At 39.6% G+C, this 14559-nt stretch overlaps 1 protein-coding gene across 18 annotated transcripts in view; it reads left to right on the forward strand.

Annotated features, from left to right (window-relative positions):
- Window positions 1-14559, forward strand: part of SGCD (sarcoglycan delta) — a 1717585-nt gene that overhangs the window by 593080 nt on the left and 1109946 nt on the right. For 15 of the 18 annotated variants that reach the window (XR_013827577.1, XM_079916704.1, XM_079916702.1 and 12 more), the window contains one exon: window positions 137-290. The exons of the other annotated variants lie outside the window; for them this stretch is intronic. The gene's annotated coding sequence lies outside the window, so the exon portion shown is untranslated. The remainder of the gene's footprint in view (window positions 1-136; window positions 291-14559) is intronic. 18 annotated transcript variants of the gene reach the window in all.

Consider the following 14559-nt stretch of genomic DNA (forward strand, 5'->3'; position numbering starts at 1 on the left):
TCATTGATTAGCTCTCGTAGTTTTCGGGTGGAATCTTTAGGATTCTCTATGTATAGTATCATAGCATCTGCAAACAATGACATTTTTACTTGTTCTCTTCCGATTTGGATTCCTTTTATTTCTTTTTCTTCTTTAGCTGTGGCTAAAACTTCCAAAACTATGTTAAATAATATTGGTGAGAGTGGGCAACTTTGGCTTGTTCCTGATCTGAGAGGAAATGCTTTCAGTTTTTCACCATTGAGAACGATGTTGGCTGTGGGTTTGTCATATATGGCCTGTATTATGTTGAGGTAAGTTCCCTCTATGCCTACTTTCTGGAGAGTTTTTATCATTGAATATGTCTTCTCTCTGCTGCCTTCTTCAAGATAATTCCATAAATTACTACCTGGTCCTGTCCCTGCCTCCATGTCTCCAGATTCCTACATATCACCCTCTTCCCCTACCAGTATTTTTTCCATAGGTCATGCTCATGAGTTCTTTCTTATGCACCCACCCACCCCATGACCTCTTGGGGTGTTTCCAATCTCCTACTTCTGTTTCCCCAGTTATCACTGCCTTAATGACATACGACATATTGAGATGATATGATTAAATAACTTACTCTCTGGGGAGGTATTTATTTTTCAAAATAGGGCTTCTAGCTTAACCCAAAGGAACATATTCTAATAATAGACATCAATAAAAGAGAAGTAATAAGGATAATAATAATAATATCAGCTAAGTAGAACATAAGTGCAGCAGCTAGCATTTATTAAATGCTTGCACTTTTATAGACAATAGAGGTTGAGTCATTTGCCCAAGGTGACACAGCTAAGACATGGAGGAGGTGGAATTTGATTGGTAGCAATGAACATTCAAGAACACTTACCCTTGAGCTTGACACAGTATTGACTATAGTACTCTTCAAATGATACCACACCCCCAGACCCAATTTCATCTAATTCAGGGCTATTCAGAAACTATTTATAGAGAAGAACCATTTACACATTTTTATTTCCTATCAATTATGGATTAGTATTTCTGCAAAATACAATAATAATGACTTATATGATTACACACTTAGATGTTATGCCCATGTCAACTTGTTATCAAAATCGCTAAATGCTTTCTCTTAATTTCTACACTCACCCTCGTAGGCTGGTGTCCAACAGTTCATGGACTGGCATCAGCCTGTGAACCATTCTTTGAATACTACTGGTCCAATTTCATTCTTTTCAGTAATGTGATTTATTAGATGTATGTCTAGGTATATCAGAATTTTAATTTCTTTGTAAAATTTGTTAGACCCTTCGTTCCAAGTATTGGTTATTAAACCCATAAACATTAGGCAGAACTGAAGCTGGACAAATCTGGATTTGGATCTAATCCTGTCTCTCCTACCTATGTGACCTGGAGTAACAACTTCTCTGAGCCTGTTTTATCATCAATAAAATGGGATAATAATATTTACCTGGATGGATAGTTGTGAAAACTCAATGAGACAGGTATGCCTGGTATCTAGTAGGCAGTCAATAAATTTTCTTCCCTAGCTACCCCACCCCACCCAACTGATACCAGTTAGACCAATGCCAAGTGGCCTTAACAAGAGGCAAATCATCTGGCATGCATGTCAGAGGGCTGGTAGACCCCTGCTAATTGTTAAAACCTGTTCTAATAACAGACCAGTGCTCAACATTTCTGATTATGGGGAAAATCACTTTACACCAGCCCCACTGGAGATGTGGGTATCAGGAATGGGGACAGCTTGTGTACTTGAAAGGAGAAGCTATCTTTGAGCAGCAATTTCCATTTGGTAAAGCAATTCGTTAGACTTGGGGAGGCTGAGGGTCCTCTGACTCTTTACCCTCCCTGGAGCTGGCTGCCCCAGGTTCACCCAGGGAGGACATGGTTCTGAGTGGCTGCACAGCAGATGAAGGTTGATGTCAAAGTATTAATTGCGAGTCAGCACTGCTGATGTAAACTAAACAGATGCTCCTTTTAGCCCGCAGAGTCAACTGGATTGTAATTCTTCTCAGTTCTTAGCCTAGAAGCAGAAGACCATTTTGTTGTTGAGGGAACACGTTGGCAGGTGCCTCAGAGGTCTGAAAGGTTAATGCAGGCTGCCAATGAGGGCTGCCTTCTTGGGGGATCTGCCAGCTAATTTTCTGGAGATGATAGGATTGGAGAAAGCTAGAGCTGGAAGGACCTTAGGGATCAACCTGCCTTTTAAAACTGGAGGGATAAAGCTGGCTAAGAGGTCAGGTCTTTCAGTCAGGTCACCTCCTGGATCTACTACTCGTGAGCAGTGTAATATTAGGCAAATTACATTACCTCCTTGAACTTGGTGTCTGCATCTATAAAATGGGAATAAGAAAAAAGCCCACATTATAGATTATGCCTTGTCAATTAGTCTCATACACACACGTATCATTGGTTCTCTAATTCTTAAGGGTTCAGAGAAAGTCTTTTTCTCACAAGCCGTTGATTCATTCGTTCATTTACCATCTTTTTTACACCTGCGGTAGGTGTGTAGATTGCCGTGGAGAGCAAAAAGGGACGTGATTTCCACCCCCATTGGAGATAGCGATCTGATGGGTGAGACTGGTCCTGATTAAGTTACCATGCCAAGACATGTAAATGCAACAGCCATATATGTGCTCTGGAGCAGCAGTTCCTGGTGCTGTGAGAGGGCTTCAGAGGGGACTCTGATTGAGTTTGGGAGGCCAGGACAGGCTCTCCTGAAGTGACAGCTGATCTGAGATCTGTTGCACAAGTAGAGGTTTGGCATGTGGGCGAGAGCAGAGGCTGAGTGGAGGAAATAGCATGACCAAGTGCCTGCTGAGAGGGGGACAGTATGCAGAGTGCTAGGGAGAGGGGCAGGTGGTGAGCTTGGACAGGAAGGCAGGGACCAGGCTGGCCGTGTGGCCAAGCTAAGGATTTGTTGTCTTCCTCCCAAGAGCAGGTGGGAGACTGAGTTTCACGAAAGTCAGTGTGACTACAGTGAGGAAAGCAGAGACTGTCTCTGCTTTCCCAAGAATTCTGCTGTCCTCGGTCTGGGGTCAAGGCTCTGCCCTCTGCTTTCCTGTTCCTTATCTATTTAGGTTCATTTCTTGGCTCTCCAGCGCATAGAGTCACACTTAACCATTCTCCTTCCTGCTCTGTCTGCTCTCCCCCGGCACCTGCCCCTCCATTCTTTGTCCGTCCTCAAAGGCACCTCTCTTTGCCCTTGCTGCATTGGTCCTCATAGATGTGCCCCATCCTCTCACCCTCCAGGCATCTCTCCTGTAACCAGTCCTCAGAGGGATCTCCTGCCTCTGTAGAGTCACTGGTCTGCCAACTAGGACAGGTGCCACTCAGTGCATGATGTTTTAAAATTTTATGAAGCCCTTTTGCATGTGTTCCTCTCTTAGCGCCTCATTATAATCTCACAAAATAAGTAGGACAAGAATTATTATCCTCATGTGCTAGATAAGAAAACAGTTTGAGAAAAGTCAAGAGACCCATGCAAGACCATGCAATTGGTGGGTACCGGGGTTTCCACTCAGGGGTCAGGTCCTGTAACTTTGAGTCCCTTGATTTTTTTCTTTTTGTGTGTGTGTGTGTATGTCTTTGTATAAACCTTGACTTTCTTTTCTCTTGGATAAATACCTAGGAATTGAGTGGCTGGATCATACAGTAGATGTAGTTTCACTTTTTAAGCCAAATGGAGTGAACTTGTTTTGTAAACTGGCTTACAAAGTGTTTCTGCTGCTTTACAATCCTACGAGCAGGGTGTGAGAGTTCTAATTACTCTACATATTTGCCAATGCTTGATATGATTAGTCTTTTAAATTTTAGATGATCTAATAGGTGTAGAGGGGTATCTCATTGTGACTTTACTGTGCATTTGTCAAATGATTCATGATATACACTTTATAAAGTGTTCCTGCTTGTTTCAGGGCTTATTCTATCCACTTTTCTTTTTTTTTTCTTGGACATCCCCAAAATAAAACTTTTGTTTTATTTTATTTTTTAACATCTTTATTGGAGTGTAATTGCTTTACAATGGTGTGTTAGTTTCTGCTTTATAACAAAGTGAATCAGCTATACATATACATATATCCCCATATCTGCTCCCTCTTGCGTCTCCCTCCCACCCTCCCTATCCCACCCCTCTAGGTGGTCACAAAGCACCAAGCTGATCTCTCCCTGTGCTATGTGGCTGCATCCCACTAGCTATCTATTTTACATTTGGTAGTGTATATATGTCAATGCCACTCTCTCACTTCGTCCCAGCTTAGCCTTCCCACTCCCCGTGTTCTCAAGTCCATTCTCGACATCTGCATCTTTATTCCTGTCCTGCCCCTAGATTCTTCAGAACCCTTTTTTTTTTTTTTAGATTCCATATATATGTATTAGCATATGGTATTTGTTTTTCTCTTTCTGATTTACTTCACTCTGTATGACGGACGCTAGGTCCATCTACCTCACTACAAATAAATCAATTTCATTTATTTTTATGGCTGAGTAATATTCCATTGTATATGAGTGCCACATCTTCTTTATCCATTCATCCGTGAGTGGACACTTAGGTTGCTTCCATGTCCTGGCTATTGTAAATAGAGCTGCAGTGAACATTGTGGTACGTGACTCTCTTTGAATTATGGTTTTCTCAGGGTATATGCCCAGTAGTGGGATTGCTAGGCCATATGGTAGTTCTATTTTTAGTTTTTTAAGTAACCTGCATACTGTTCTCCATAGTGGCTGTATCAATTTACATTCCTACCAAAAGTGCAAGAGGGTTCCCTTTTCTCCACACCCTTTCCAGCATTTATTGTTTGTAGATTTTTTGATGATTGCCATTCTGAGTGGTGTGAGATGATACCTCATTGTAGTTTTGATTTGCATTTCTCTAATGATTAGTGATGTTGAGCAACCTTTCATGTGTTTGTTGGCAATCTGTATATCTTCTTTGGAGAAATGTCTATTTAGGTGTTCTGCCCATTTTTGGATTGGGTTGTTTGTTATTTTGATATTGAGCTGCATGAGCTGCTTGCAAATTTTGGAGGTTAATCCTTTGTCGGTTGCTTCATTTGCAAATATTTTGTCCCATTCTGAGGGTTGTCTTTTTATCTTGTTTATGGTTTCCTTTGCTGTGCAAAAGCTTTTAAGTTTCATTAGGTCCCGTTTACTTATTTTTGTTTTTATTTCCATTACTCTAGGAGGTGGATCAAAAAAGATCTTGTTGTGATTTATGTCAAAGAGTGTTCTTCCTGTGTTTTTCTCTAAGAGTTTTATAGTGTCTGGCCTTACATTTAGGTCTTTAATCCATTTTGAGTTTATTTTTGTGTATGGTGTTAGGGAGTGTTCTAATTTCATTCTTTTCCATGTAGCTGTCCAGTTTTCCCAGCACCACTTATTGAAGAGGCTGTCTTTTCTCCATTGTGTATTCCTGCCTCCTTTATCAAAGATAAGGTGACCATATGTGCATGGGTTTATCTCTGGGCTTTCTATCCTGTTCCATTGATCTATATTTCTGTTTTTGTGCCAGTACCATGCTGTCTTGATTACTGTAGCTTTGTAGTATAGTCTGAAGTCCAGGATCCTGATTCCTCCAGGTCTGTTTTTCTTTCTTAAGATTGCTTTGGCTATTTGGGGTCTTCTGTGTTTCCATACAAATTGTGAAATTTTTTGTTCTAGTTCTGTGAAAAATGCCATTGGTAGTTTGATAGGGATTGCATTGAATCTGTTCAGTTTTAATAATAAACCTCTTTAATTAAATGTAATGCAATGTTATTAGATTTGTTTTTTGTCATGAATAAGATAAAAGAATGGCTTTTTACATTTTAGATGTGATTCCACTATATACATTCATCAAGAGTGGTATTTATCACATTGCACAATGATCTTTTCTTTATAAATCTTCCTCTCCTCCACTAGACAGTGAGCATCTCAAGAAAAAGTCTGTGTCTGATTTGTTTTCGTATCCCGCATGACCATCACAATGCAAAGTTCAGAATAGGAAATTTGTAAATGTTTATTGAATTGCCTTCACGTGTTTATCCACAAGAACTAGCTCTATGGTAGATGCTCAAAAATATTTAAAAGCTTAAGTGAATAAGTAAATTTTGGATTTGCAATCATGTAATGTTGGTCAGTTCTCATCCTCTTTCTGTTTCTCAATTTTCCTGTCTCCTAAATGGGCAAGTTTGATCACATGCACTTAGGATCTTTCTAAGTGTTACCTATGTCTCCAGACCTCACCTACCTATGACAAAAAATAAGGTCATATTTCTCTTAATGTTCAAATTATACTGACTCTGACTCATGCTCAGATGAATGAGGAGCCTGGTCCTGAGATTTCTTGCCCTACGTCTTCCTCAGATGATCACTCTGAGAATCATCGTGCCTTGAACGAGAAAGATACATCACACAAGAGGATGTAGAGCCCTAGGGTCACCCCCTTCATCCCATCCCTCCCTAGGTTTTGAAGAAAGATTTTACTTTGCATTCAATGAATTTTTCCACACACTTGAAATGAGCAACAAACAAAAACCCTGCTCTAGACCTTCGAAATGGGCCTCTTAGGAAGGCTCTTTCAGTTGAGATCTGCCAGGGAGGCTGGGTCAGGAAAGGTATCACCTAAAGTAGCCCCTATCACCTAAAGTAGTCCATTTGTGTGTGCCCCAGCCTGCAACCCCATCTTCTCACAGGGGTTCTTCTCTGGGCCTGTAGGAAGTCTCTGGTAATCTATTGGCCTCAGTCATTACCAACCCATTCTCCATCAGACAACTTCTAATAACATTAAATCTTAAAGGGAAGGTTTCTTACTGCCCTTCCTCCAAAAAAAATCCCCTTGGTTCCTTCGTAAGTTTTTTGTGTACAGATAAATTCCTGGGAACAGAAATAATTGACTCTACACGTTAATCTCAGCTCTAGAATAGTACTTTTCAGAACATGCTCCGTGAACAATGTATCAGAACCCTCAGGTTCTTATCTGAGTCTTTGGCCTTACACCAGAACAGAAACTCTGGAGGAAGATGATGAGGTTTGCATTTAAAGCCTTGAGTGTTCATTATGCATATAAAACGTTTGAAAGCCATGGCCTTAGACCCTTACTGCCACCCCAAATTATAACCATAATAATTGGGTGTCCTCCCCCAAAAGAGGTCTGGTACTTGGTTTTCACCTGTGTAACTGGAACGTCTCCTCAAGTGGCTCATATTCATAAGGTAAATTGACCTCTCTTTTTTCACTCACTGGTCTGCAAACATTTACAGAGCACCTGAAGAGCTAGATGCTGTGCTGGGAACTGGGTATCAGCAGAGAACAAGGCAGACATGATTGATTCCTGACCTCACCAAGCTTGCATTCTAATTCGAGGAAGACAGACAAGAAATAAGTTAAAAAAAAAAAGAAAAAGAGCAAGACAGCTCTAGTATGACAGCACAGTGAAGGAACCGGGCAAAGAGAGATGGTAAGTGACTTAAGGGAGGGGACAAGGAACATAGTCAGAGTCAGAACACCCTCTCTGAGGAGGGCAGGTGTGAAGTGGGTAGAGCCTAAGACAGCACCTGAGAACCGGGCATTCAGGTAGAGAAAATATCCAGTGCAAAGACCCTGAGGTCAGAGAAAGTTCTCTGCTCCAGAAACAGAAAGATGCCATTGTGGCTAGGGTATGATGAATGAGACAGGGAAAGGAAAATCAGGTGCACGGTCAGTGATGGTAAGGGATTTGGAAGGCTGGAAAGTATTAAGTGCTCTCTAGCTAGAGAGTGAGAGCAAGAGCGAGAGAGAAATAACTGGAAAAGGAAAGGGGGGAAGGGAGGAATTTTTCCACTCTCCCTGGGGAGGATTACAAAGATGAGCAGAGCAGGGAGAGGAAAAAGTGAGGTGTCCATACAGACTACTTTATGGAAATAGAAGTGACTTCGTTATCTTAGAAGGTAATTAAGCGAAGAGAGCGAACGCAGCTTCAAGAGTCAACAGTTTATTTATGGAGATGCAGAGAAAGCAAGGATCTAGTGACAGTGCTGGGAGTTGAGATTAAAATAAATGTAACAAAAGTAGGCATATTGACTGTGTGACCTTATACTGTTTTAAATTTAATTTGGTCCAAAGACTCATATTAAATATGGAAAGTCTGTTGGTGCTTTAGAGTCATCTAATATTCTGAACAATGTCCTCACAACAGTCAGATCATTTTAGCTCCGTGGCTGTGCTCAAAGCTATGTTCATTCCGTAATTTTTTTGTCTCTTGCCTCAGAAATATTGCAGTAATCACTCGTAATCTTTTGAAAACTCAGATCTTTTCAGTGAGGAAAAAATTACTTTTTCTGATGGGTTGGTGACGTAAATTATATTTTATTGTAACAATTACATGATTACTTTATTGCAGGCAAACTTGTACTCACTCAGAGGGTTGCATGTTAGAGGCTGTAACTCTGTTTCCTTTCCCCAAGTTCTTAAATGAGAGGTGGGAAGAGCTCTGAGAAGAATGCCAACATTTGTGGTAAATTATTGGGGTGGTGGTTTAGTGAGAAAGCCCATGTGCTAACCCAAGACAGTGGACATGTTTTTCTTTTAAAATATTTATCATTGGATGACTTGTGCAAAGATCATTTTATGTTGCATGTAAAACCTCAGTTGTATTGGTGTCTAAAGGAAAATTAGGGTAGAAAGCATTTTAAATGATATAACCAGCTCAGTTAAATAAGGCAGGCTCCTTGAAGGAGGTGTATTTTTAAGGCAGCAGTTTCAAACTCAAATGTTCACAGGGGCCAACCAGGTAACCCAGATGTGTAAATCAGGGATCACTCTGTCTTTCTTCCTCCCAGACCTTTGACAGACACTTAGGTACAAAACTTCTGATTTCCTTTTAACTATGCTATTAGATAAAACAACAGCTGACACTTGGCCTCAGTGTGTGGGAAACATCAAGGCATGGTGGAGACTGTGGCAATCTGGAGATTGCTTGCTCTGTCTAAAGGAGCAGTCTCCATTCAGCCCTAGCTGATTGTTGTGTAGAAGTGATGTCAATCCATTATTGCCAGGTCATTCCATTTCTTCAAAGAGAAACTGGAATTCTAGATTTTTTTCAATGTGAGCTCCATTTTTTTAGACCAGCAATTACTTCAAACGTTTTATAAACTCTGTTTAGACACTACTGCGTGGGAGAAATCAAACATACTTGTGAGGACAGTCCAGCTCCCTGGCCTCCGGTCATGCCCTCTGTTCAAAGGGAACCACTGTTTCTCTCCAGTTCACAATGTTCCACTTCTTTACCAACAACGGCAATCTTAGCTTAGTGGAAATCTGGAAGAAAATCAAATGAATTATATGTTTATGAGCTCAAAGACAAGTTCTTGCTGGATATTAGAATTTCCAAGAAAGGTCAAATTTGGAGTCTTATAAAATGTTGTCTCTGTTACTCATTCTTGAAGAAGCCCAGTTTTATTCACAGCCGTGGCTCTAACTTAGTTTTGAAAAATACCTCCAGCTCTGAGAAATTTTATGTGACACGGTAGCGAAACTCGGATATTTTCCTGTTTAGATTTATGGCTATTTCTTGCTCTCGGAAGGGCTGCTGCTGGCTCCATCAGTGAAATGATGAATTGTATCTGACAGCAGTGAATTCACTCAATGTACTCTTAAACCTTCCCAATTACTGGCTTTTTCCTAAGCCTCAGAGTATCTCAATAATGTAACTGAGAAAAGACTTATTATGACCTTCTTTTGTATCAATTTTAGATGTATCCTATTTGTGAAAACGCTGTCTGCAGATGTGTCCAGAGTTTTCTATGAGAATTTAGGAAAATCAAAGAAGAAATGAACATGGAAAGTTGAAAGGGGAAATTAGAACCTTTTAAGGATAGCGCAGTGTCATCATATTCTTATTTAACTTAGATGGATTTCGTCTTTGTGGAAAGAGAACGAGAGGAGTGAGGGAGAGAGTTCTGTCTGTCATTTTAACCTCTGTGAGGAACGAGTGATGAGAGACAGGCTGGAATCTGCTTTTGTTCAATTAGTTTAGGTGCCCCTGTGCTCCCAATGTGAGCATCTTACGGAGAATATGGAGTTGAAAATTGCATATTTTTAAAACAACATGACCCATAACTGCAAGCCAAACAAAGCATTTGATGCTCAGTTGAGGAATTCTGGATATTACGTAAGCTACTACTTATTAAGAGGCTTATTACATAAGCCTATTAAGAGACAATACTTTCATACCCAGTGTGGCACCTTGCTGAGGTATTTTTCAAGGATAGACTTGATCTTTGACATTTTTCACTTTAAATGGTTCTCTCTGAGTGAGATATTATCTGCAATATGCTCAATCACACTCAACCATCCCATCTTCACCACCATCTCCACCATTTCAGCCCCCACAGCAGATGGCCCAATCCACATCTCTCTCTCTAGCCCCTATGCTGCTGTCACTCACATTGGACGAGTAACTGAAGAAACTGCTTTCTTGGGTTGACCCACTGGAGCATTAAAAATGGAGATCACTCTAAGCAGGATGATTTTTTTCCTTCTAACTTCTCATATCCCATTTTTATTTCCCATTGAACATGAACACTATGCTAAGTGCTGACCATTTAAAGGAACACGTTCTTTGCCTGGTGAGCATGTTGAGGGCATCATACCGTCTTAGCTTTTTGTTTGCTAAGGGCTTGTTACAGATAGAAGGAACCACCCATTGGATGCTGGAATGGAATTCAAAATGCCTTCTTTAGGAAAGGAGACTAGTTTTTTTTTTGTTTTTTTTTGTTTTTTTTTCATTTTAGCAGTGGTTAGGCAGGGGTGGCTAGAAGAGAAAAAGTGAACAAGGAGCTATGGAATTTTTAAGGGGAAATTGGAAAGAAAGTTCAATTGTACCTAGGTATTAGGCAACCATGAAGGGTTAATTGAATACCTGTTATCTCTTCAGTTATGTGTTAAGTGCACTGAAGGAATGTGAAGAAGTAGAAGGAGGTGGCAACAAACCTGACAGGAGAATGAAATAGCATTAAAAGTACCTAGTAGAGTAATTATTTATCTAGTTCTTAGAGCTTGAAAAGCAGTTTAAAATACATTATCTTACTTGACTCGCCTAATTAATTTAAGACAATGATTATGATCCTTATCTAATAGATAAGGAAACTGAGGCCTGGATAAAGTAAAGTACTTTGTCAAAGATGTCACAAAGAAAGAAAACTACAGGCCAGTATTACTGATGAACATAGATGCAAAAATCCTCAACAAAATACTAGCAAATAGAATCCAACAACACATTAATAAAAGGATCATACACCATGATCAAGTGGGGTTTATTCCAGGAATGCAAGGATTCTTCAATATATGCAAATCAATCAATGTGATACACCTGTTAACAAATTGAAGGAGAAAAACCATATGATCATCTCAATAGATGCAGAAAAAGCTTTCGACAAAATTCAACACCCATTTACGATAAAAACCCTCCAGAAAATAGGCATAGAGGGACCTTACCTCAACATAATAAAGGCCATATATGACACACCCACAGCCAACATCGTTCTCAATGGTGAGAAACTGAAACTATCTCCTCTAAGATCAGGAACAAGACAAGGTTGTCTACTCTCACCACTATTATTCAACATAGTTTTGAAAGTTTTAGCCACAGCAGTCTGAGAAGAAAAAGAAAAAAAAGGAATCCAAATCAGAAAAGAAGAAGTAAAGCTGTCACTGTTTGCAGATTACATGATACTATATATAGAGAATCCTAAACATGCTATCAGAAAACTACTAGAGCTAATCCGTGAATTTGGTAAAGTAGCAGGACACAAAATTAATGCACAGAAATCTCTTGCATTCCTATACACTAATGATGAAAAATCTGATGAAAGAGAAATTAAGGAAACACTCCCATTTACCATTGCAACAAAAAGAATAAAATACCTAGGAATAAACCCACTTAAGGAGACAAAAGACCTGTATGCAGAAAACTGACAGTGATGAAAGAAATTAAGGATGATAAAAGAGATGGAGAGATATACCATGTTCTTGGATCAACCTTGTGAAAATGACTCTACTACCCAAAGCAATCTACAGATTCCATGCAATCCCTTTCAAACTACCAATGGCATTTTTCACAGAACTAGAACAAAAATTTCACAATTTGTATGGAAACACAAAAGACCCCGAATAGCCAAAGCAATCTTGAGAAAGAAAAACAGAGCTGGAGGAATCAGGCTGCCTGACTTCAGACTATACTACAAAGCTACAGTAATCAAGATAGTATGGTCCTGGCACAAAAGCAGAAATATAGATCAATAGAACAGGATAGAAAGCCCAGAGATAAACCCACGCACCTTTGGTCACCTTATTTTTAATAAAGGAGGCAAGAATATACAATGGAGAAATCACAGCCTCTTCAATAAGTGGTGCTGGGAAAACTGGATAGCTACATGTAAAAGAATGAAATTAGAACACTCCTTAACACCATACACAAAAATAAACTCAAAATGGATTAAAGACCTAAGTATAAGGCCAGACACTATAAAACTCTTAGAGTAAAACATAGCCAGAACACTCTATGGCATAACTCACAGCAAGATCCTTTTAGACCCACCTTCTAGAGTAATGGAAATAAAAACAAAAATAAGCAAATGGGACCTAATGAAACTTAAAAGCTTTTGCACAGCAAAGGAAACCATAAACAAGATGAAAAGACAACCCTCAGAATGGGACAAAATATTTGCAAATGAAGCAACTGACAAAGGATTAATCTCCAGAATTTACAAGCAGCTCATGCAGCTCAATATCAAAAAAAACAAACAACCCAATCCAAAAATGGGCAGAAGACCTAAGTAGACATGTCTCCAAAGAAGATATACAGATTGCCGACAAACACATGAAAGGTTGCTCAACATCACTAATCATTAGAGAAATGCAAATCAAAACTACAATGAGGTATCACCTCACACCAGTCAGAATGGCCATCATCAAAATATCTACAAACAATAAATGCTGGAGAGGGTGTGGAGAAAAGGGAACCCTCTTGCACTGTTGATGGGAATGTGAATTGGTACAGCCACTATGGAGAACAGTTTGGAGGTTCCTTAAAAAACTAAAAATAGAACTACCATATGGCCTAGCAATCTCACTACTGGGCATATACCCAGAGAAAACCATAATTTAAAAAGAGTCATGCACCACAATGTTCATTGCAGCTCTATCTACAATATCCAGGACATGGAAGCAACCTAAGTGTCCACCAACAAATGAATGGGTAAAGAAGATGTGGCACATATATACAATGGAATATTACTCAGCAATAAAAAGAAATGAAATTGAGTTATTTGTAGTGAGGTGAATGGACCTAGAGTCTGCATACAGAGTGAAGTAAATCAGAAAGAGAAAAACAAATACCATATGCTAACACATATATACGGAATCTAAAAAAAAGAAAAAAAAAGGGTTCTGAAGAATCTAGAGGCAGCACAGGAATAAAGACACAGACGTAGAGAATGGACTTGAGGACACGGGGAGTGGGAAGGCTAAGCTGGGACGAAGTGAGAGAGTGGCATTGACATATATATACTACCAAATGTAAAATAGATAGCTAGTGGGAAGCAGCCGCATAGCACAGGGAGATCAGCTTCGTGCTTTGTGACCACCTAGAGGGGAGGGATAGGGAGGGTGGGAGGGAGATGCAAGAGGGAGGGGATATGGGGATATATGTATATGTATAGCTGATTCACTTTGTTATAATGTAGAAACTAACACCATTGTAAAGCAATTATACTCCAATAAAGATGTTAAAAAAAAAAAAAAACTTTGTCAGTAGCTTAGTGTGTTTTGAACTGAGATGTTTTAACTCCATGGAAGTTCAGGGGAGGCGCAAGTGATTGGTAATGAAAGACAATTCTCTACCCTGTCTCTCAAATTTTTTGATGTCTTGCAAACAGGAGAACTGACTGCCTTTGCTCCAGATCATCTTTTCAAAGATGTTTGTAGAACAAAGAGTCCTGAAAGGTGGAAACTGCCTTCCTCTCAGGAGCAGAAGACAGGTTCATTTTCCATCCAGTACAATAAAGATGATGTCTTCCTCTAGGGCAAAAGGTCAGGCCCATTATAAAAGATTTGTGTTCCCTAAGAACCATACTTTATGGATGGAAAGGCCATTAGAAGTTCTACAATCCAACTCCTTTTTAAAAACTCAGCTTTATTAAGATGTAGTTTAATTACCGTAAAATTGACCAATTTTAAATGTATGGTTTGATGAGTTTCAACAGATCTTCATAGTGCCATAACTATGAACACAATCAAGGTATGGGATACAGTATTTCTTTCACTCTCAAAAGTTGCTTTTGTAGTTAATTTCCTTTCTCAGTCTCTTGCTCTTGGCAACCACAGACTTCTATCACTTTAGTTTCCTATCCCTATCGTTTTGCCTTTTGTAGGAGTCCATGTAGATGGAATGATACAGTATATTGTCTTTTATGTCCAGTCTCTTTCACTTAGCAAAATGTGTTTGAGTTTCACTCATGCTGTGGTGTGGATTAGTAGTTTGTTCCTTTTTTTTTTTTATGTGGTACGCGGGCCTCTCACTGTTGTGGCCTCTCCCGTTGTGGA

The sequence above is a fragment of the Stenella coeruleoalba genome (genome assembly GCF_951394435.1).
Source record: "Stenella coeruleoalba genome assembly, chromosome: 3".
In the NCBI taxonomy this organism is placed as follows: domain Eukaryota; kingdom Metazoa; phylum Chordata; class Mammalia; order Artiodactyla; family Delphinidae; genus Stenella; species Stenella coeruleoalba.